This window comes from Scyliorhinus torazame, chromosome 2 (genome assembly GCF_047496885.1).
Source record: "Scyliorhinus torazame isolate Kashiwa2021f chromosome 2, sScyTor2.1, whole genome shotgun sequence".
Lineage (NCBI taxonomy): Eukaryota > Metazoa > Chordata > Chondrichthyes > Carcharhiniformes > Scyliorhinidae > Scyliorhinus > Scyliorhinus torazame.
The window spans coordinates 226,706,176-226,730,743 of record NC_092708.1 but is presented as its reverse complement, the minus strand read 5'-3'; the positions used below and the strand labels follow the sequence as shown (position 1 = coordinate 226,730,743).

General features: G+C 55.4%; 1 protein-coding gene across 2 annotated transcripts in view; it reads left to right on the top strand.

Annotated features, from left to right (window-relative positions):
• LOC140396157 (uncharacterized) overlaps nucleotides 1–24,568 on the top strand; it is a 193,012-nt gene that overhangs the window by 71,898 nt on the left and 96,546 nt on the right. The window lies entirely within an intron of this gene.

The following is a 24,568-nucleotide window of genomic DNA, read 5'->3' as shown; positions in this document are numbered from 1 at the left end:
GTTGGGGGTTGGGGAGGGGGTCCGTGCCGGGGTGGAGGTTGGGGAGGGGGTCCGTGTCGGGGTGGAGTTTGGGGGGGGTCCGTGCTGGGGTGGAGGTTGGGGAGGGGGTCCGTGCCGGGGTGGAGGTTGGGGGGGGGGGTCCGTGCTGGGGTGGAGGTTGGGGAGGGGGTCCGTGCCGGGGTGGAGGTTGGGGAGGGGGTCCGTGCCGGGGTGGAGGTTGGGGGGGGGGGGGTCCGTGCTGGGGTGGAGGTTGGGGGTTGGGGAGGGGGTCCGTGCCGGGGTGGAGGTTGGGAAGGGGGTCCGTGCCGGGGTGGAGGTTGGGGAGGGGGTCCGTGCCGGGGTGGAGGTTGGGGGGGGGGTCCGTGCTGGGTTGGGGGTTGGGGAGGGGGTCCGTGCCGGGGTGGAGGTTGGGGGGGGTCCATGCTGGGGTGGAGGTTGGGGAGGGGGTCCGTGCCGGGGTGGAGGTTGGGGGGGGGGTCCGTGCCGGGGTGGAGGTTGGGGGTTGGGGAGGGGGTCCGTGCCGGGGTGGAGGTTGGGGGGGGGTCCGTGCTGGGGTGGAGGTTGGGGGTTGGGGAGGGGGTCCGTGCCGGGGTGGAGGTTGGGGAGGGAGTCCGTGCTGGGGTGGAGGTTGGGGGGGGGGGTCCGTGCTGGGGTGGAGGTTGGGGGGGGGTCCGTGCTGGGGTGGAGGTTGGGGAGGGGGTCCGTGCCGGGGTGGAGGTTGGGGGGGGGGGTCCGTGCTGGGGTGGAGGTTGGGGGTTGGGGAGGGGGTCCGTGCCGGGGTGGAGGTTGGGGAGGGGGTCCGTGCCGGGGTGGAGGTTGGGGAGGGGGTCCGTGCCGGGGTGGAGGTTGGGGAGGGGGTCCGTGCCGGGGTGGAGGTTGGGTGGGGGGTCCGTGCTGGGGTGGAGGTTGGGGGTTGGGGAGGGGGTCCGTGCCGGGGTGGGTGATGGGAGGGCAAATGAGTTGGTCCACCTGGCCAGGTGCCAGCCTCCAACAGTTGGACCCATGCGGTCCATGCCACCTGGCTGGGGGGAGGAGGGGATATGGGCAATGATGACATGTCGTCGTTCCCCTCCCCCCCACCAGGCCGTCATGTTTTCAGACCATCCAGCGATGTTGGCCGCCGTGGTGGCAGCCGCTCATGTCTATGTTGCCCTGGATGAGGAGGAGGAGGAGGAGCGTGCCAGAGAGGCGGCGCAGGCTGCCGCAGAGGGGCAGGCGGCAGCCGCCCAGGCTGGAGGGACACCTGACCGACAGGAGGGGGAGGAGGACGTCGTGGCCCCACGGCAACGGAGGCACCCGAGGGCGCCCCGTGTGTACCGGCCCCGGCAGTCATACCAGGACCTCACGGACCGGGAATGCAGGAGGAGACTCCGGATGAGCCGGGAAACCGTGGCACACATCTGCCACCTGCTGGCACACCTGTCACCGTGTGGCACTGGCGGGGGACACCCTCTCCCCGTGTCCGTCAAGGTTACGGTGGCCCTGAACTTTTATGCAACGGGGTCATTCCAGGCACCGAGTGGGGACCTGTCCAGCATATCGCAGACATCGGTGCATCGGTGCATCCGGGCAGTGACAGATGCCCTTTATGCCATGGCGCACCGCTACATCCGCTTCCCCGTGGACCGGGCCAGCCAAGATGCCCGGGCCGTGGGCTTCTCTGCCGTTGCCGGGTTCCCCATGGTCCAGGGCGCGATCGATGGGATGCACGTCGCCGTGCGGCCACCTGCAGAGAACAGGGCCGTGTTCACTAATAGGAAGGGGACCTATTCAATGAACGTACAGGTGGTCTGCGACCACCGCATGATGATCCTGCACGTCTGCGCCCGTCACCCAGGCAGTGTACACGACTCATTCGTGTTGTCGCGGTCATCCATCCCCGGCATGTACGAGGGACGCCATCCCCGGCTGAGGGGCTGGTTGCTGGGCGACAGGGGCTACCCATTGCGATCGTGGCTGATGACGCCTATACGGAGGCCACGCAATGAGGCGGAGAACCGCTACAATGATGCCCATGTAGCGACAAGGGGAGTGATCGAGAGGTGCTTTGGCGTGCTGAAGATGCGTTTCAGGTGCCTGGACCTCTCTGGGGGCGCCCTCCAGTATCGGTCAGATAGGGTCGGCTGCATCATTGTGGTGTGCTGCGTCCTGCACAACATAGCCCAGCAGAGGGGCGATGTGCCGCAGGCAGAGGAGGGCGGAGTGGAGGAGCAGCAGGAAGAGGCGCAGTCCTCCCCAGATGAGGGGGATGGGGGCAATGGTCAGGGCAGACGGGGTAGACACAGGCGGGTGGCTGTCCACCGTTACCGGCTGGCCCAGCGGGCACGGGACAGACTGATAGACGCCCGCTTCACTGACTAGATGGGCGTGGGAATCGGGTAGTATGGCCACAGACCGCACACCATGACAACAGCCGACCACCCACACCCCCCACCCATCCACCCACCCAGCACCCTCACCCCCCTCCCCAACCCCACACACCCCACCCGCATGCACACCACCCCCCCACCCCCAATTGCCGATCCACCGGCGGCACAACGGGCCGGGCTCACCCAGTTGCGGGTGGACGCGTGTCTATCGCAGGCCATGGAGGATGATGACAACCCGCCTCCGATGAGCTCCTGGCTCTACATCGTTGGACTATGTCTGACCCATGGCCACAGTACCACCATCCACCCGGACCATCCCTGCATGCGGCTGTGACACTGCAGCGCACGGTCCCGTCCTCTGCCCGGGGGATGTTGATGGCGGCCCAGGGGGAAGGGGGCAGACTCACCTGGGGCTGAGGTAAGACCACCCGTCACACACACACTTGCACTCAACGTACATGACACGCCCGCACACTTTGGACAGAGCACAAAGGCAGCTTCGGTAGGTGTAACATTGACTTTAATAACCAAAGGAGTTCATGCACGTGCCCTAGCCCCTAAAACTCATCTGTGCCCTGCACCCGTGCCAACTTACTCCGTGTCTAATTGTTTGGCCTTACGGGCCCTTTGACTAAGTCTACGTGGTTCCCCAGACGGTACAGCAGAACTGGAGGTGGACTCCTGTGATTCCTGCCCTCTGACACCGGATCCCTTTGGCGGCCGTTTCATGAGGCGTCCTGGCCTAGATGGGCCAGGCTGCGGCCCGGGCGACTGGGACGGCGAGTTGCCAGCCTGTCCTGCCCGTTGCCCACCCGATGCACCTGGGACGGAAGGGGGGGGAGTCCGAGGTGTCGCGGTGTACCGGGACCTCCCCTACAGAGGGAGCCGGGACGGACCACACCACCTCCTCCTCCCTCGGGGTGCCCGATGGCCCCCAGGCCTCTACATGGGTGGGGGATGCGAACGGACTGGCCATCCGACGCGCCCCCGACATCTGGCGCTGCCAGTCCTGGAGGCCCGTGCTGGTATCGACAGGGGTCTGCAGGTTTGCAGCCATGGAGCCCAGGGGGTTGTCGAACCCTGTCTGCGACAGTGCGACGCCAGCTCGCACATGGCCACTGGCGCCGATGCCCTCAGCGATGGCCTGCTGAGACTGGGCCATGGCCTGCTGAGACTGGGCCATGGCCTGCTGAGACTGGGCCATGGCCTGCTGAGACTGGGCCATGGCCTGCTGAGACTGGGCCATGGCCTGCTGAGACTGGGCCATGGCCTGCTGAGACTGGGCCATGGCCTGCTGAGACTGGGCCATGGCCTGCTGAGACTGGGCCATGGCCTGCTGAGACTGGGCCATGGCCTGCTGAGACTGGGCCATGGCCTGCTGAGACTGGGCTATGGCGTTGAGCGCCTCTGCCATCTGCCGCTGGCACTGGCTCATGGCCTCCTGTGAGAGGGCAGCCATTTCCTGGGCCACAGACGCCGCCTGCACGGAAGGCCCCAGGCCTCGCAAACCGTTCCCCATGTCTGACACCGTCGCACCCATTGCCTCCACCGCGGACGCCACCCGTGCGGTGTCAGCCTGGGTGGCACGCATGACCGGGACCACTCCCAGCTCCTGGACGCGGGTGGACTCCTCCACCTGCGACCGCAGCCGCCGCAAGCCACCCGTCACCCTATTCGCTCGTCTCCGTGTCGGTGGTTGCATCGGATCTATGTGTGGGTGTGGTAACTGCAGGAACCCGGGATCCATCTGGGCGGCAGATGTTCGCTTGGCCTGGGCTGCCCTCAGACCGCCCGGTCCCTCTGCTGCTCCTACCTCCACCTGCTGTACCGGGACGGCTGTGTTGTGCGCACCAGTGAGTGTACCAGACGCCTCATCACTAAAGTGCCCAACCGTGGTGAGTGTTTCTGCGATGGTGGAGGGTGTTGGTGACAGCAGTGGCGTTGTGTCGTGCTCTTCGTCCCACTCTGAGTCCATGGCACTTTGGGGTGGGGGTTCGTCTCCACCCATCCACTCTGAGTCACTGTCCGGTATTTCGTCTTCCCGGGTAGTGCTGTCCCGGGTAGTGCTGTCCCGGGTAGGGGTGTCCCGGGTAGGGGTGTCCCGGGTAGGGGTGTCCTGGCTCGGATGTGACGGGGGCCTGTGGCTGCCCCCCTCATCGCTGGGTGGTCGCTCCCGCACGTGACGGGGGTGTCGTCTCCCTGTTGCTCCAGGTCTCCGTCTCCCGTGGTGTGCGAGGGGCATCCTGCGGGCGTCGCATGCTGGAGGGTGCGGGTCTCTCCGTCTCCCGTGGTCTCCGAGGGGCATCCTGCGGGCGTCGCATGCTGGAGGGTGCGGGTCTCTCCGTCTCCTGTGGTCTCCGAGGGGCATCCTGCGGGCGTCGCATGCTGGAGGGTGCGGGTCTCTCCTTCTCCCGTGGTCTCCGAGGGGCATCCTGCGGGCGTCGCATGCTGGAGGGTGTGGGTCTCTCCGTCTCCTGTGGTCTCCGAGGAGCATCCTGCGGGCATCGCATGCTGGAGGGTGTGGGTCTCTCCATCTCCCGTGGTCTCCGAGGGGCATCCTGCGGGCGTCGCATGCTGGAGGGTGCGGGTCTCTCCGTCTCCTGTGGTCTCCGAGGGGCATCCTGCGGGCGGTCTGCATCTGTGGGGATGGGTGCCTGGACGTTTGGTCCTGCGATACACAATGAAGCATGCATGGTCAGACATCAGGCAGTGATCAGGTGATACGGGGGAGGGGGATATAGGGGAGGGGGGATATGGGGACGGGCTGTTGGTGGCTCACTTGCTCGTGGGCCCCGACCTCTGCATCAGCAACCTCCCGGTCCTCAGGTCCGCCAGCCAGTTCCAGGGCCCTTTCCTCGTGTACGGTCAGTGGCCTCTCATCAGCGGGCCCTCCTCCAGTCCTCACATGCTCCCTATTGTTGTGTGCGCGCTTCTCCTGTGGGGGGGGGGGGGGTGGTGGCAGGGGTAAAAGGCAACAGTGTTAGGCAGGTATATGAATGCACGCCATCGGTTGCGCGTGCATTGCAGGGGTTAAGGTTAGGGCTGGATTCACTTGGGGATAGGGGGGAGGGGGGGGAATATGGGGGAGGGGGGGAATATGGGGGAGGGGGGGAATATGGGGGAATATGTGGGAGATGGGGGAATATGGGGGAGGGGGGGAATATGGGGGAGATGGGGGAATATGGGGGAGATGGGGGAATATGGGGGAGATGGGGGAGGGGGGATATGGGGGAGGGGGGATATGGGGGATATGGGGGAGGCTCACCCTGCCTGCTCTGACGAGGTCGTTCACCTTCTTGTGGCACTGGGTGCCTGTCCGTGGTGTTAGGGCCACAGCGGCGACGGCCTCTGCCACCTCCCTCCACAGACGCCGGCTGTGGCGTGGGGCAACTCTGCGGCCGTGCCCGGGATACAGGGCGTCCCTCCTCTGCTCCACCGCGTCCAGGAGCGCCTCCACATCGCGTGACTCGAAACTCGGGGCTGAGCGGCGGCCAGCCATCAAGTCGCGTGTTGCGGTCGGGTGTTCCGGTCGGGTGGGGGGGAGCTGCGCGGCCTTATGAGCCGTCACGCCGTGCAGCGCGTATGACGCTGCACGGCGTGAACCACTGCGCAAGCGCGGATCCCGTTACGTCGCTGCTAGCCCATTTCGGGCCGCAGACTATCGGCCCATTTTTATGACGTGACGCAAGTGGGATTTGCGCCGTTTTTTGCGCCGATCGGCGGAGTTTCCGCCGATAACGGAGAATTTCGCCCGTGGTCTTTCAGGTCTGCAGCTCAGGCTGGGAAACAGAAAAACTCTGTTTAGAGCCCCCTTGTGTTCAGCACTGTCTGCTCTCCTCCTCTTCCCCCCCCCCCCCCCCACCTCCAGCTCTTCCATGCCAACTTATTCTTTGTACCCATGCTGAGATGAGATAAAATAAGGTTTGAAGTGTTTATTGCAGACTTCATATAATGAAGAAAAAAAATACTCATTCCTAAAACTCTATTTACTACATTTACACTCCTTCAACTGCGTAAAGCCTTATAAAAACACACATTTCATTCAAGTACACAATCCCTTATAACAACAAGCATTGGATTTCATAGTCACACTTCCAAGAGGGTTGATAACTACTTGCAGCAGTAAATCAAACTGAACTGGAAGGCACCCCACTGTGATAATGGAACATTGTGAAATCAATCATGCAGCACTAATCCAGAAGAGAAGCCCTCAGGCTTGTGTCAACAGACAGATTGAAATAGCAAACAATGATTTTGTTCAACACCATATATTTTTTTCAAAGGTTTAAAAGGCAGAAATTTTAAGAGCCTTGACAGCTTCCTTTGACAGCTCCATTTGACAGTTCATCTTAACAGGTCCTCCTGACAATTTCCTTTCACTGTTTTGGCAGTTGATTTTGACCGGTTTGTTGATAGTTCCAATGAATTGGCAGTTACTAAGTTTATGGATGTTTTAATGTCCATTCATGCCCACTTTTAACAGTTCCTAACGGCACCTCACCTTTTCCCAAAGGGCACCCAAACGTCCCAAAGATGACACCCAAAAGGGTACCTTACCTTTCCAAAGGTTACCCTGGCTATCCATAGAAAAGCACAAAGTCCCGATCTGCTCTTACGAGATCTAATCTGCAGAATTCGGGTTTCGCACTACTGGGCTACCAAAACCCAACTTCAGCAGAGGTAGCTGATGATTTAAATGGTAGGTTGCTTCTGTGAAACGCTCATGTACGAAATGTGAACTGACTCCCATTCCTGCCCCTGTGAAAATGGGAAGTGTCGTGTTGGAAGGTGGGAATTCTGATATTCAGGCACTTCTGCTATTTGTGCCGCAACAGAGAGGCTTTCCATTGTGGAGAAAATCCAGGCCTATAAACTTTGAAGGCTTCACATGTCTAGAGATGCAAGGGGTAGGCAAAGCATGTGCTTATGTCTATTTTCGTAGCTTGTTTTTCCCATAACAGGTTGCTAGCCTGAAGCCAGGGGCTATAGGTTGAGGGGTATCACTTCACCTCAAGCATGGCTGACTGGGTGACTCATCTGCTCTTACTACCTGGTGTGTTGGAAGGAATTACAAGTTGACACTCATTTGGCCACATTACGGATGCACCCATGTATGGCCATCAAGTCCTGGTTCAGAGGCAGGGAGGTTACCCACTGCTCCTCTTCCCACAAGCAAAATTTACTGGCAGGAAAAAACAGCTGCTCCAATTAAGCCTGTTCCACACAATGATTACTGGAGCGTCTTGATGAAATACTTCCTTCGCCCTGACCCTATAACTCTGTAATCTCCTAGAAGAAGTCAGAATAGAGGGAGAAAAAAAACAGAGTTAATAAGGAAAAATGTGCTCTGGAAAATTCCTCTCCATTCCCCTTGAGCAATGAATACCAGTGCAGGAGATGTAAGGAAACTTATCTTCTGTGTAATGAAATCTCTGCACCAGTTAAGAGCAGGTCCATTTCCATCTTGAAGATATACAGAGAGTCAGAATCAACCGTGCTGTTTGCATAGGTCTGCAGCTATGAGTAGTGTAGGAGGCGCACTCTTTCTCTGCTTGGCTGCATGTCATAGTCAGTAAAAAAGCAAAAGTATACTTGTTCTTCAGTAGTCCTTTTAAGGATGGGCGACTTGCCCAGTTTTTGATTTGAAGTGGTGCCCATTTCTGTATTAAGGCATTGGGTGCAGCTGTTCATGCCCCAACACTGTCCCCCTTCTGTCCAAAACTATATTGACACAATAGTTGGCAATTAGAACTGATTTTCAATCCGTTGGCTTGAGGGAAAAGTCAAACCACGTTTGAATAAGCACTTACTAGATATGAATCATCTATTAGTTATTTAAATTTGCAACTCTTGGGAAAATTAAAATGTTTCAGAACTGATTGTGAGAATCTGTATAACTATCTATCTATATTTTTGTATCTTACACCATTTATTTATTTCCTTATTGATCTTCTCAAACATTTTTCACGATAGTTTTGGACTATTACTCAGCCTGATGCAATACTTTATCCACTTACCAGCAGATGGGAGAAAATGTTTTAGAGGAGCAGGTTCATGCCGTAGCTAAAGTAATTCCCAAAAAGATATCCAGAAAGCAATATCAGGAGGGTATCGCTGGGATTTGAGATTCACCCTGCAATGTAAAATATGGGAATTGCTAAATCACGAGTAAGGAGGGCAGAAAAGATTTTTTAAGAATATAATAAACTATTAAACGAATAATAAATAGTGGTCCAAAGGAAAGAAGACTGTGCCCATGTGCCATCCCCCCCACCACCCCCTTATGCCGCCAAGGATGGCAGTGATAGTCCTCTAATGGTAAATCAGCTGTCACAAGAAATCGTTCATTAGTCTTCTTGCTTAGACAGTGGCTCCTGTCTGTGAATGGGCAGGCAGACAAACCTAGCAATAAAAACCCAAAAAGCATTAAAGTAATATTTGACCTTGTTGTTTCCACTTAATATACTGCTAAATAAGAAAAAAAAATGATTTGTGCTGAAACTTAGCAAAACAGATGGAAAATTAAATGTGGTAAATTGATGAGACAGTGACTGTGTTATTGCTCTGAACTTTAGCCAACGTCTGCAGTGCGAGATAAGCATCTAGTGTCTGTTTTTAATTTTGTTTCAAAAACGTTACACTGTTTGCAACATCCCGTGCCAGATACAAATCTAGACATGACCTAAGAAGCAAGGAGTCAAAACGTGACGGTTTTGCTAATTTATTTATCTTTTAATTATATGATTGTTTTTCTTTTCCTGAAGTAGGGGAAGAGATTTTCAGCTTGAGGCCCAGGTTGTGAACCTGTCATCGTGGATAAATCGCCCCGATATTATTGATATTAACGCAGGTGAAATTCAGACGGCTTCTGTAATAATGAACCCGTCTTCACTGGATTTCTGTTTGGGCAGCAAGTTGAAAATCGTAGTTTAATAAAAAAAGAAACCCATTCAGAAAATTGTTATAAAATTATGAGAATAATGCTGATACTGGTTAATCTTCTGTGTTTATAGTTAAAATAAAACGCCCACTTTGGATAGTCTACATCTCTCTTTTCCTCCTTTCCTGTCGCAATGTCGTGTATCCCTATAGGTTTCTCCGCCCCAACTCCCCACAAGACATTGGTCATAATTTTGTTATTTAATTAAAATTTTGTGAATCAACTTTGAAATTGTATGATGCACTTCTTTACCTCATCTTTGCTCCGTGCGATGGGAATATATCATTCTCCTAATGCAATATGAGAAAATATACGTATTTGGAAAATTCTGAAGATGGCCATGTGCTCAATATTTTGAGAAAAGGGTTAAACATACTTTTTTACATTTTCTAACATAGACTGTTCCCACAAATCACAATGTTTATGTCAATATATTATTAATAAGGATATATAGCAATACATTGATATTTCTAATTCAGTTAAAAGAATTAATTAGTGACTGAGCATATTTAATTCCAAAAGTGAGTGGAAGAAACTTATCTGAGACATGAGCAAATGGCATAGGGTAAATACGATCAGGGAGAATTAATGTGTGGCTCATGGATTGGCTGTTGATTCATGGGGCACTGGCACCAGCACTGGGGAAAAAGAGAGCTATACAGTTGGGTTGGTCTTCAGCAAAACCATGCTAGGACCAATGACCTTGTGAGGCTGTAAAGAGGGCTTTAGATTGACTAATGAGGTTGGAGGGTTCATGTGAAGGGAGATTTGGAAAGTTGAAGAGAATGGTCAAAGCTACAGGGCGCGATTCTCCAGCCTGGTGCTCTCACTCGAGCAAAACGAGGCCGGTGAATAGCGGGAGAAGCCGAAAACAAAAACCGCACCAGGCACCAAACGGTTTGCGATGCAACTGGCCCGCTCCCGTAGACGAAATCGGGATCTCACGAGTATGCTGAGAAATCAATTATCACCATTTAAGCCTATTTCCATACAATTAGCGGGAGCCACCCCATATCCAATGGCCTCCTGTCATTCAGCAGCCTCCCCTGCAAGGGGTCACGCGGGAGCCTATTAGTACTCCTTATTAAAAAGGTTAACCTGGCGGAAGGGCTTCTGCGGGGAGCCGAGGAGGTGAGTAGCCATCTTTGCTCACAGGCAAAAAATCCGGAGGGGCTGGGCTTGCCACCCCAGTGCTCGGCAAGGGGTGGTGGACCCTCCACAGGGGTATGCCGCCATGGGAGGGTGGGGGGGGCAACCATGTGCGGCACCACCATGCCAACCCTGGATCGTGCGTACCCATTCCGGGGGCACACCTTATCCCTGCCCATCTGCCCCACCGAACACCCAAAAACCCCACTGACTGCCGAGATCTCTGGCCATGCGGCTGAAGGCTATCGCGAATAGGAAATTGGCAGTCATGGTTAAGTTACCATTTCACCCAACCCAAGTGGATTGCCATGGGTCGGCGGGCCATGTAGCATGTGGGAGTCATTGCCTAGCATCCCAGTCAGACTCTGATGCCTGGACACTGTGCCTGAACACTGCGGGAGGCAACACCACACACGCAGCAGCCAACACCCGAACACCCAGGGGATGGGTGCCAGCACCAAGGACATGTCCACGGCTGGAGGGTGTGTGAGTGCAACAGGGAGGGGACCAGCGCCCGGTCCAGGTGACGTTATGAGCGGTTGTCCGGGGTACAGGGTCTGTGGTCCCGTGAGGGGAGCTACAGCCCGGAGTACGTGGGCAGGGCAGTCTGGGTTTCGCGCGGGTGGGGGGGGAGGGAGGGGGATCAATGGGGAAATGGAGGGAGCCACTGATGTTTTGTCAATCTAACACCCTCATCCTAAAGATATTGAGCACTGTGGCAGGGATTGTGGACTCAGCAGAACTTGCACTAGTGGTGCTGCTAGGCCGTGTGGCCAGACCCCACCCCACATCTTGAGTACCCAGCCACCTGTCAGGCCAGGGAGGGACCCAGAGGGCGAGTTCTACGATGCCCCAGGGTGTGCAGCCATCACTGGTTGTTTGAATAGATGAAGGACAGTACATGCCACAGGAGGCTCCGCCTCAAAAAGCGATGGTGCGGCATCTGTGTCATGTCCTTGCAGACTTGGCACCATGGAGGAGGAGGACATCTGCCCACGGTGGTTGTTCAGGTCATCGCAGCCCTGAACTTTTACGCCTCGGAACTATTCCAGGGCTCGGGCGGGGACCTGTGTGTCATTTTACAAGCTACAGCCCAGAGGGACTCTGATCGGTCACGAATGCCCTGTTTGCCCAGGTGGAAAACTACATCAACTTTGACATGGACTAAGCCCAGCAAGATGCCCAGGCAGTAGGTTTCTCCACCATCGCTGGGATGCCCCAGGTCCAGGGGGTAAAAGATGGCACGCAGCTTCCCTGCAATCACTGGACCAACTGGGAGTGTTCTACATTAACAGAAAGGGGTTGCACCCCCTCAGAATACAGCAAGAGTGCGACCACCACATGGAGATCATGCACGTGTGTGCACGCTTCCCGGGGAGTGTCCACGACACCTACATCCTGGGGCAATCTGTCATCCCCGGCCTCTTCGTGGACCACCTCAGGATGGGCGGCTGGCTCTTGGGGGATAAGGGGTACCTGCTGAGGCCCTGGCTAATGATGCCGGTACGAAGGCTGGAGACCGAAGTGGAGACCTGGTACAACAAGGCCTTTGTGGCCACCCTGGCTGTGAATGAGCTGTGCATTGAACACCTCAAAATGCAGCTCCGATGCCTTGACCACTCTGGTGGTGCACTCCAGTACACCACCCAGAATGTCGCCCACTTTGTGGTCCGCTGTGCCCTCCACAACCTCTCATAGCAGCGGGGTGATGAGATGGAAGTTGGTGATGAGGAACATGTGGCCACCACCGAAGGCGAAGATGATGAGGCGGCGCCAGATCAGCAGGGGCTGAAGAACGAGCCCAGGGAGGAACCGGAGGACCAGCCGGAGGCTGCAGGACAGGCGGCAGTGGTGAGGGTCCGGCCAGCCCGCAGGGCCAGGAAGGCCCTTATCCTCGCCTGATTCACTTAGGACGTGGTCTGGTCTATAATTGCTACCTTTCCCACCCACATCTCCCACCCTCTCAGGGTATGTGTTACATCATTCCAGGGTGCTGGGACCATGCTGGCACCATCAGCAGCTCATTTTCGAGGACAAAGGGGTGATGATAACCCACAGAGCTGAGCTCCAGTGTTCCTCAATCTATGCCATAATCTGACCCCTGCCTGCCTGCTGAGTGCTCGCTCACACCCATCATGTGCATGCAGTGTGTCCGGGGAGGAGAGGATGCCTGGAGAGGTGGGTCAAGTATTCGGAGGTTGGCCCGCATTGCGGAAGAAAATGACAGAGGCATCATACTAGTTATGTACAAGAATGTTTGTTGTGTTTTACAATTCCCCACCCTCCCGATGGTGTAGCCCCACTACCTACCTTACCCCCCCCTCCCGGTACCCTCAGTGACCTCCATATGCTTTGCCTTCCTAGCTCTACATCTAGCTGTGTCCTCGGGATGAACATCAGAGGTGGAGACAGCCAGCTGTTAACCTCATCTCATGGCCTTCCATGCCCCAGGTGGGTTTCCTCTGGGGACTCTGGGGCCAGAGGGCCTCGACACACTTGTCAATGGCACATGCACAGCCATGCTGTCCTGTTCCGGATGCTGACTGTGAGGCGGCCTCATCAGAGTGGTGGAACCCCGGGGGGGGCGGGGTACTGGTGTCCACCATCGCCACTCCATGGGATGGATCTGGGTTGCCACCCAATGCCCCCTACTCCCAGTACATGACTGGGGCATGCTCTACAGTGCATCGGCAATGCCCACCTGTGACTGGGACAAGCTCTGCAGCGCCTTGCCCATTCCCATCTGATTGCCAGATGTCCCACAGAACCTCATCAAGGTTAGCCTGGTACAGGGTCACATCCCGCAGCGAGGTAGACATTCTGCCAAGACCCTTAGCCATGGTCATCACCGACTGTGCGTTGCCTTCGACACCTCCCCTAATGCTGCCGATATCGTGCACTCACATTTGACAGGTCCTCCTGGTGGAGCCCAGCGGTTCCTCACCTCTGCGGTATCCGATAACCTCCGCGTGGGTGACCGCCCTGTCCTCAGCCACCCCAGTCACCTCCAGGGCCTATTCCTTGAAGGAGGTGAGGATTCTTACGTCCGACACTCAACCAGAGTCTGGGCCCTCTACAAAGATTGTTGGAGAGCTTTTCCTGAGGAGACACAGAGGGCATCGTTAGACAAAAGCATGGTTCACAGTGGTGGGGAAGGTGTGAAGGAACGGTTGGGGGGGGCGGGGAGGGTTGAAGGCAGTGGAGGGTGGAGGGAGGGCTGGGGGTCGCATGGAGAGCTGGGGGGCTGGATGCTCACGTGGGAGCGGAAAGGTCTCGGGGGGGGGGGGGGGGGGTGGCTGGGGTGGGGGGGGTGGCGTAGATGTTAGTGACTACTCGCATGAGCTGCCCGGTTTGGGTCATTGACCTTTTCCCTGCACTGGAGGCCAGTCCTCCTGGTCACACGCCCGGCACACTCCGCTTCCGCCACCTCGTCCCAGGCAGCACTGTCTGCCCTGTGACTGACCCTCCTGGACCCTCAGGGGAACAGGAGATCTCTCCTGGCCGTCACTGTATCTAGGAGCCTCCCCAGACCTGAATACCCGAATCTTGGGGCCGGTCTCCTGGGCGTCATTGTTGTGAGCTGGCTGCCGTTAGCTGTGTAAGTGCTGTTTAGGTGCTGCTCGACCTTGTTGGCAGGGGCTGGCGAGCACGGTGCCGGCCAATCAGTTAGCGAGCCTTCTTTTGCAGCGAGAAGCCCATGAAGCCTCGTTAAGTGGACCAATTAACGTTGAATAGTGCTGCCGGCCTCGCTCAGAAGAGTGCCGGGAAGTACCTGGCAGTTCCTGCTCACTACCACACTGAGAAATCTTTCTGGGGAATCGCGCCCATGGTGCAGGATAGCGATACAGCTAATGGAAACCAGAGTGTTACATAAGGGACAAAGAGTAGAAACAAAAGTGTGAACCAGCAAATAAAGTCTGAGTAGGGGCAAATATTAAAAAGACAGACTTAAAGGTTCTTTGTTTGAATGCAGGGGCAGCACGGTGGCACAAGTGGATAGCACTGTGGCTTCACAGCTACCGGGTCCCAGGTTCGATTCCCGGCTGGGTCACTGTCTGTGCGGCGTCTGCACGTTCTCCCCGTGTCTGAGTGGGTTTCCTCCCACAGTCCAAAGACGTGCAGGTTAGGTGGATTGGCCATATAGCCCTCAGTGACCAAAGGGGTTATTGGGTTACGGGGATAGGATGGAAGTGAGGGCTTAAGTGGGTCGGTGCAGACTCGATGGGCTGAATGGCCTCCTTCTACACTGTATGTTCTATTCAGAACAATGTGGATGAATTGATGGCGCAAACAGAAATTAATGAGTAAGATAGCCATTACAGAGATATGGGGCGGGATTCTCTGTCTCCAGGACACCTAGAATGTTTTCCCCGATGGGACGGAGAATTGGGCGTTGGGGTAAAATCAGGATTGGCGCCGGGCGCTTACCCGAACGCCACACTCTGACCCCTCGCTGGTGGCGTGAATGAGTTCCACGCCGCACACCAGCGGGAGCATGGAAATAAATGCTAAGAGGCCACAGTGACTCATTTGAATCTATTTAATTGGCCCGGCGTCGCATGATTCTCCTGTCGCCACGGCAGGGAATCACGTGGGTGAGGTTTACTTGTGACCAATGTAATCGTGATCCTGACTTGGTGGACCTCGCAGCCCCTTGGCCCATCGCGAGGTCCACCACACCTGGGCTATGAGGGTAGAGACTACCCAAGTCCATCCCCTTTCCCCCGCATGGCACAGCAACCCCCAACCCACGGATTGCCTGGGCGCCACCCCACCCTCAAGTATGGGGTGACCCGATCAGCCCCCCCAAAAGGGGGCCCTGGAATAGGGGGACCCTCACAGGGACCCCCTGCCTAAAGAAACCCCCTCCACATACCCACCCCCCACACACAGAACCCCCCCTCCCCAGAAAAGAGACCCCTGACTGGAACCGAGAGGGCAGTTCAGACAGGGGCAGTGCTAAGCATTATAGCTGTAATACTTACCTTGCAGCTCCCCATGTCCATTCCTTGAAGGTGAGCAGCTGTGCCTGTGTCTGGTTCCACAGATCCACTGTGTACAATCCATTCATGGCTTTCGAGTAGTGGTTTGTGATTGACAGCTCATAAAACCACCTGCTGCTTTGATAAATTCATAGGCCCCTGAAGCATGAAGGGATAAGTGATGAAGCCCCAATGTTTTTAAACATTGCCCACATCAAAGACCATGTATTTTGCACTAAGTGCATTCCAAACACTCAAGCGTGTAATTTCACTGCACTTGTGTCTCTTTGGCGTACAGTACAGTTGTGAGAAATGATCTTGGCTCAGTGGATCAAGATTTCAATCCATTTGGATGGAGATGAGAAATAGCGACGGGAAAAGTCTCTGGTGGAAGTAGTTTACAGGTGCCCTCTTGACAGTAGCTATACTGTCGACTGGTAACAAAGATGCTGCAATGATCGTAAGTAATTTTAGAGTTTGTAGGGTTTGGATAAATCAAATGAGCAAAGATAGCATAAAGGACGAATTCATAGTGTATGTTGTAGAACAATATATTCTGGAACCAACCAGGAAAAATACTATTTTGGATCTGGTAAGTAACGAGACAGAATTAATTAATAATTTCACAGTGAGGGATCATCAGTGTCAAGGGTCACTCCTGAAAGTTAGTTCTTTCTCAATGTGAATTAGTTAATTCCATGCTATTCATAATAGTGTCCAGGATTGGATTAGAACACTCTTGTCACAGGCAGAACTTTTGTGTTTTTGACTGCTTGTGATCAATCTGTTTGTAAATGAGGTGGGTGCGTTTTACTTACCTCAGGAGTGGTTTGCCCAATTTAAATAATTCCAGAGGCAGGCTTTCTTGAGCTTAAAAGTAAAGATTATCTATTAGCCCTCACTTGCTGAACCAGCACAGTAGCACAAGTGGATAGCACTGTGGCTTCAGAGCGCCAGGGTCCCAGGTTTAATTCCAGCCTTGAGTCACTGTTTATGTGGAGTCTGCACGTTCTCCCCGTGTTTGCATGGGTTTCCTCCGGGTGCTCCGGTTTCCTCCCACAGTCCAAAGACGTGCAGGTTAGGTGGATTGGCCATGATAAATTGCCCTTAGTGACCAAAAAGGTTAGGAGGGGTTATTGGGTTACGGGGATAGGGTGGAAGTGAGGGCTTAAGTGGGTCGGTGCAGACTCGATGGGCTGAATGGTCTCCTTCCTCACTGTATGATCTATGGGGTGAGATTCTCTGGCATCCCCGCTCCGTTTATCTCAGTGGAGTGAGCTGGCTTGCTGTTGGCCAGCAGCGGGATCTTTTGGTCCCGCTGCTGTCAATGGGATTTCCCAGTGAATCCATCCCACACTGCTGGGAAACCCACGGTGGAATTGCACTGTCGGTGGGACTGGAAGATTCCATCAGTGGGCACAGCTGGAAGATCTTGCCCATGATTTCACTCACGTGATTCGCACACAATGGACAGAATCTGTGTCCCTCACATCCTCTCTGGTGAACCCTGAGCATTGAATACCCTGGAGATTCGTGGCTGTCTGAGTGTTCACCACCAGTATTCCCCTCGGATGTGAGGCCACCAGGTTCACGTTTACATAATCCTGATTTAAACGCATTTTATTCAAACTTGTATCAAAGTAGGTTACAGCAAATAAACACCCCAGGAAACATCTTTCCCAAAAATCAACTATGCAGTTTATACAGATTTTCTTCCTTTTTCACCCCCCGCCGCCGCAACGAACAGCTCCTCAAACACGGTCACAAACAACCCCCACCTTTTCTCAAACTCCCCTGCTGAGCCCCTTAACTCATACTTTATCTTCTCTAACCGCAGGAAGTCATCCAGGTCACCCAACCATGCTGCTACTCCCGGTGGCGATGCCGACCGCCACTCCAGCAAAATTTGTCGCCATGCAATCAGAGAAGCGAAGTCCAAGACATCGGCCTTCCTCCTCTCCATGAGCTCCAGCTTCTCTGATACCCCAAAAATCGCCACCAAAGTGTCCGCGTCCACTCCCTCCTCCACTATCCTGGCTAAGACTGCGAACACTCCCGCCCAGGATCTTCCCAATTTTTCACAACCCCAAAATATGTGCGCATGATTCGCAGCCCCAGCCCACACCTCTCACACACATCTACTGCCCCCTGAAAGAACCCATTCATTCTCGCCCGAGTCATATGCACCCTGTGCACCACCTTAAACTGTATCAGACTGATCCTTGCACAAGAGGAGGTCGCGTTTACCCTTCACAGTGCCTCACTCCATACTCCCCAATTGATCTCCATTCCCAACTCCGCTTCCCATTTCTCCTTGATCTTCACCACGCCATCCTGATTTAAATGACGCCGGCGTGACATCAGCCCAGTACCATCTGAATATTCAGTGAGGGGCAAGGTCTGGAGTGAGTGTTCGCGAAGGACATGTTTCTGTATTAAGCTGAGGTTTGCGGGCTCCCATGGCGTGAGGGGGGAGGTGTGCAAATTGCAAATTATGCTGGATATCCGTTTTACGATTCTCCCCGAATTCGCTCCAGGCTTTGAGCCCATGCCATGTTTCTCCCTGACTGTGGTGAATGTATTGCTGTAACAATTCACCATGTGCATATCTGCATTACGCTGTTGCCCATGAGGGCTCCACCTATGTACTATTGTAAGGTATTACCTATGATGTAGCATGTTGGGGCCTGTGTGGGCTCCGCCCCTGGCTCCACCCCTTGAGGGGAGGTATAAAGAGCAGTCGCCCAGTAGGCGGCTCCCACTAACAGATCAGTCGCAGGCAGGCACTGTTCTAGTTGATTAAAGCCACAGTTTACTTCTACTCCTGGTTTCGGGTGAATTGATGGTCACATCAATTTAATCAACTGCCACGCCACTATGGAATCAGCCCTCAAACCTAACTGACTGGAACTCGATCCGCAGGCCGCGGAGGCGAAAGAGATTTTTTCGCAGTGGCTCTGCTGTTTCAAGGCCTACCTCGCAGCCTCCTCCTCGCCTTCCGTCACCGCGAACAGAAGCTGAGTCTCCTCCACGCACGGATCACACAAACCCCTCGTGGACCCCTGATCAAAGAATACCACAAGCCTGTGCCGTGCGGCTGCCCTCCCACCATGGGGGGCTACCCTGTTATTTCTGCGGCCAGACTCAACACCCCCGGCAGCGCTGCCTGGCCCGGAACGCGAACTGCAGCGACTGCGGGAGAAAAGGACATTTTGCTAAAGTTTGCCTGGCCAGGTCCAAAAACTCTAAATCGCAGGCCCGACCCTCAGACTCACAGGCCGGCAGATCCCGCAGTGTGGCAGCGTGTCTGCCGGCTCCGCCCCCCCCCCCCCCCCCCCCCCCCCCCGGACGCGGCATCGGCCTCGTGTTGTCCGTGGGGCAGCCATCTTCCAGTCCGCACAGCGTGAGCGACTCACGGGGGCCACCATCTTGGCCATCCTCACCCACGCGGCCCGCCACGTGCGATTCATGGGGGCCGCCATCTTGGATGCCATATTCCTCACCGCCCGACACGTGCGACCGACGGGGGCCGCCATCTTGGCCGCCATCTGCAACGCTGACCGACACGTGCGACCAACGGGGGCAGCCATCTTGGAACCGCCCCAGCACCTCCGACCACGCCGGCTACCCGCAACTCAGCGCGGTCACCCTTGACCAGTCGCGACCCAAACACCTCCGGAGCTCTATGATGACCGTCCGGGTAAACGGACACGAAACACCCTGCCTCTTCGACTCCAGCAGCACAGAGCTTCATTCAACCAGACATGGTAAGACGCTGCTCGCTCCCAATCTTCCCGACGCATCAAACCATCTCCCTCGCCTCCGGGTCGCACTCGGTGCAGGTCTGGGGGTGCACTACCGCAACCCTCGCAATACAGGGCGCCGAGTACGCCAATTGTAAATTATATGTACTCCCCGACCTCTGCGCTCCTCTTCTATTGGGCTGGATTTCCAATGTAACCTCAGAACCTAACCCTGAAGTTCGGCGGGCAGTTACCCCCACTCACCGTATGTAGCCTCGCGACCCTAAAGGTTGACCCTCCCCCGCTCTTCGCAAATCTCACCGCCGACTGCAAACCAGTCGCCACCAGAAGCACGCGGTACAGCATCCAGGACAGGACTTTTATCAAGTCAGTGGTCCAGCGACTCTTGCGGGAGGGAATCACCGAGGCCAGCAATAGTCCCTGGAGAGCCCAGGTGGTGGTCGTCAGGACCGGGGAAAAGAACCGGATGGTTGTAGATTACAGCCAAACCATAAACTGGTACACGCACCTCGATGCGTACCCCCTTCCCCGGATCGCAGACATGGTTAATCAGATCGCGCACTACCAGGTGTTCTCCATGGTGGATCTGAAGTCTGCGTACCACCAGCTCCCAATCCACCCGGGGGACCGCCACTACACGCCTTTTTACGCAGACGGCCGCCTCTTCCACTTCCTCCGGGTCCCCTTTGGCGTCACGAACGGGGTCTCGGTCTTCCAAAGAACGATGGACTGAATGGTGGACCAGTACGGGCTGCGGGCCACATTTCCGCACTTGGACAACGTCACCATCTGCGGCCATGATCAGCAGCACCATGATGCCAACCTCCAGAGATTTCTTCAAACCGCCCGAACCCTTAACCTCACTTACAATAAGGGGAAATGCGTTTTCTGCACAATCAGACTAGCCATCCTCGGCTACGTCGGGGAAAACGGGGTTCTAGGTCCCGACCCCGACCGTATGCGCCCCCTCCTGCAACTCCCCCTTCCCCACTGCCCCAAGGCCCTGAAAAGGAGCCTCGGGTTCTTTTCATATTACGCCCAGTGGGTCCCCAACTTTGCGGACAAAGCCACCCACTAATCAAGGCCACCATCTTCCCACTGGCGGCTGAGGCCCGCCAGGCCTTCAGCTGCATCAAGGCGGATATTGCCAAAGCCGCGATGCGCGCGGTGGAAGAGTCCATCCCCTTCCAGGTGGAGAGTGACGCATCAGAGGTCGCCCTCGCCGCTACCCTCAATCAAGCAGGCAGACCAGTAGCGTTTTTTTCATGAACCCTCACCACCTCCGAAATCCGACACACCTCAGTCGAAAAGGAAGCCCAAGCCATCGTGGAAGCCGTGCGGCACTGGAAGAACTACCTCGCTGGTAGGCGGTTTACTCTCGTCACTGACCAACAATCGGTAGCCTCATGTTCGATAATACGCTACGGGGCAAGGTCAAGAATGATGAGATCTTGAGGTGGAGGATCGAACACTCCACCTATAATTACGTATATCGTCCTGGGAAGCTCAATGAACCCCCAGATGCCCTGTCCCGCGGCACATGCACCAGCGCGCAAGATGACTGACTACGTGCTATCCACGATGACCTCTGCCACCCGGGGGTCACCCGGCTTCTCCACTACAGCAAGGCCCGCAACCTGCCCTACTCCACTGAGGAGGTCAGAGCCATGACCAGGGACTGCCAAGTCTGTGTGGCGTGTAAGCTGCACTGCTATCGACCGGATAAGGCTCACCTGGTAAAGGCATCCCGTCCCTTTGCGCGCCTCAGTATCAATTTCAAAGGGCCACTCCCCTTCAACAACCGCAACACATTTCCTCAACATCATCGACAAGTTCTCCCGCTTCCCCTTTGCAATTTCTTGCCCCGACATGACCGCGGCCACCGTCATTAAAGCCTTACATAGTGTCTTCACCCTGTTTGGTTTCCCCACGTACGTTCACAGTGACCGGAGCTCGTCGTTCATGAGCGACAAACTGCGTCACTACCTGCTCAGTAAGGGCATTGCCTTGAGCAGGACTACCAGTTATAACCCCAGGGGAAACTGGCAGGTAGAGAGGGAGAACGCGACGGTCTGGAAGACCGTCCTCCTGGCCCTATAGTCTAGGAATGTCCCAGTTCCCCACTGGCAGGAGGTCCTCCCCAACGCACTCCACTCTATTAGGTCCCTACTTTTCACGGCCACAAACGAGACCCCTCATGACCACCTATTTGTTTTCCCCCGGAAATCCACCTCCGGGGCCTCGCTTCCGCCCTGGTTGAAGACACCGGGGCCCGTCCTGCTCCGCAAACACGTCAGGAGCCATAAGTCCGCCCCCTGGTTGAGAGGGTCCAGCTCCTACACTCCAACCCGCAGTACGCATACATCGAACACCCCGACGGCCGACCTGGCACCCGCAGGTTCCACTACCACCGCAACCCCATCTTACCTCACCCAACCTTTGCTGACAAGCGCCCCCAGCCCCTACATGGCACCAGCCCCCCTCCCGCCCACCATTCCCCCTTCACCGACCCACAGGAATGAAGCCCCAGAAGACTTGCTCCCGGAGTCCACGTCTGTGCCCGCACCGGCGACTTCACTACCGATGCCAGCACGGCTGAGTTCGATGCCCGGGCCAGCTGCGATACCAGAGCTTCGGCGATCACAGCGTGCAATCCGTGCGCCAGACAGGCTGAACTTATGAACCCTTCACCCCCGCCGGACTGCATTTTTTTTAACAGGGGATGAATGTGGTGAATGTATTGCTGTAACAATTCACCATGTACATATCTCTATTACGCTGTTGCCCATGTGGGCTCCACCTATGGACCATTGTAAGGTGTTACCTATGATGTAGCATGTTGGGGCCTGTGTGGGCTCTGCCCCTGGCTCCACCCCTTGAGGGGAGGTATAAAGAGCAGTCGCCCTGTAGGCGGCTCTCACTAAGAGATCAGTCGCAGGCAGGCACTGTTCTAGTTGATTAAAGCCACAGTTTACTTCTACTCTTGGTTTCGTGTGAATTGATGGTCGCATCACTGACGGCTGATGCAGGCTCACAATCACCCCCATAATCACTGCACAAAGATTAGATACAGATGAGGAAAACACCAATACAATTAGTGTATAATTGTCCCTCAGTCTCTCTTCTGTGGCAGATCTCTATTTTCTTACATGAGTTGATGGTTTTAGTTGAAGTTTCTCAGAAGCTGCAAGGCTTCATGGATTTTTAGCTGGTTCTCAGGTTAACTTGAAGCTAGAATAGGGGGAGTCTTTCATGTATTGCTGTATAGTAGTCACGCAGCTGGTTCGATGACTGCCCTGATATACTCTGAGGTTCTGCAAGCAGATTTTGCTGTTTTTAAAAACTGACAAAAACATAGCTGTGCTCATCAGGTGTCTTGTGCAAGTTGAAATTTTATTTGTCCATAGAAAATTGTTGTGTTTTTTTACACGTTCAGTGTTGTCGTTTGACAATTTGAAATTCATCCTATTTTGTTTGAGAGAGGAAAACTATCATGACACAAGGAGGGTGAATGGGATGCCTTCCACATTTGTCTAATGTATATTGAGCTCCACTTTTGCCCGTGATGAAATAGAAAGTTCAGCTGGCTGGAATGCTATGGTCCTGTTGTTGATGGTCCATCCTTATGCAAAGAGATGTGTGAATTTCCTGGCATACTTAATGAAATATTTTCTTGCGTCTCAAGACTATCTGGCTGTGATTGGACTTCCGGTTGCGGCGATGACCAGCTAAGCCGCAGGTTTCCGCGGCTCCAGCTCGAACGGACCTACGGGCTCTTTTAAGAGCCCCAACGGGGAATCTTTTCAGGATGAAACCCGGTGTGGGGTGAGACAACAGGGAGTCCCCCCCCCCCCCCCCCCCCCCAACGAAAAAGAAAAATATCGGCGGCGGCGGCCAGATCGCGAAGAATCCTCGAGGACAGGGGCAGAAGGAAAAAGGAGCAAGATGGCGGCGGAGCGAGCCCAGGCGACATGGGGCCCGGACCAAGACAAATTTTTGAGACGGTGTGTGGAGCTGCTTAAGTAGGAGGTGCTGGCCCCGATGCTACAAGCAATTGAGGGGCTTAAGGAGGCACAAAAGACCCAGGAGATGGAGCTCCGTGTAGTGGAGCAGAAGGTGACGGACAACGAAGACGAGATCCTGGGCCTGGCGGTCAAAACGCAGACGCACGAGGCGCTCCACAAAAAGTGCATTGAAAGGATTGAAGTCCTAGAAAACAGATCACGGAGAAAGAACCTTCGGATCCTGGGTCTCCCCGAGGGAGTGGAAGGAGCGGATGGCGGGGCTTACGTGAGCACGATGCTACGCTCGCTAATGGGAGCTGAGGCCCCCTCTGGCCCCTTGGAAGTGGAAGGGGCTCATCGGGTCCCTGCGAGGAGACCAAAGGCGGGAGAACCACCTAGGGCGACGATCGTGCGATTTCATCGCTTCAATGACCGAGAGGTGGTTCTGAGATGGGCCAAAAAGGTACGAAGTAGTAGATGGGAGAATGCGGTGGTACGGGTGTACCAGGATTGGAGTGCGGAGGTGGCGAGAAGGACGGCGAGTTTTAATCGAGCCAAGGAGGTGCTACACAAGAAGAAGGTGAAGTTCGGGATGTTGCAGCCGGCGCGACTGTGGGTCACGCACCAGGAGAGGCATCACTACTTCGAAACGGCGGAAGAAGCATGGACCTTCATTAAGAACGAGAAACTGGATCAGAACTGAGGGACTGATGTTAGAGGGGAAATGACAATGCTGATGTATATAGAGATGTAAATTGGGGAGGGGGGGACACTAGGAAATGTGGGCGCCGGTGGGGGGGGAAGAAGAGACATAGGCGGGGGATGGGGAATGGGAGTGGGGCGGCAGAGGGAGCTGCGCAACAAGGGGCGGGACAGCTATAGAGAACACTGGGCTTACTGTTCTTGTTCCCGCGCCAGAAAGATGATGGCGGGAAGATAGGCGCAAGGTAGATGGGAGTTCCCCACACGGGGGGGGTCAAGGAGAGAGCGGGAGAAGCCAGGGTCAGTTGAAGTCAGCTGACTTTCGGAAGCAATATGGGGGGAGCAATCATGCTAGATGGGGATCTAGCGGGGGGGGTGGGGGGGGGGGGGGGAGGATAACTGGGTTGCTGCTGCAGAGATCGAAGAGGAACTGGTAAAAGAAAGGGTGGTCGGGGCGGGAATGCGCCGCCTGGGGAACGGGTGGGTGCGCGGAACCGGGACGTGGGACTGGCCTAGAGAGGGTGATGGCTAGTCGACAGGGGAGGGGGGCAGGCAGCCCCCCAGTTCGGCTGATCACGTGGAACGTGAGAGGCCTAAATGGGCCGATTAAAAGGGCCCGAGTGTTCGCGCACTTGAAAGGACTGAGGGCAGACGTGGC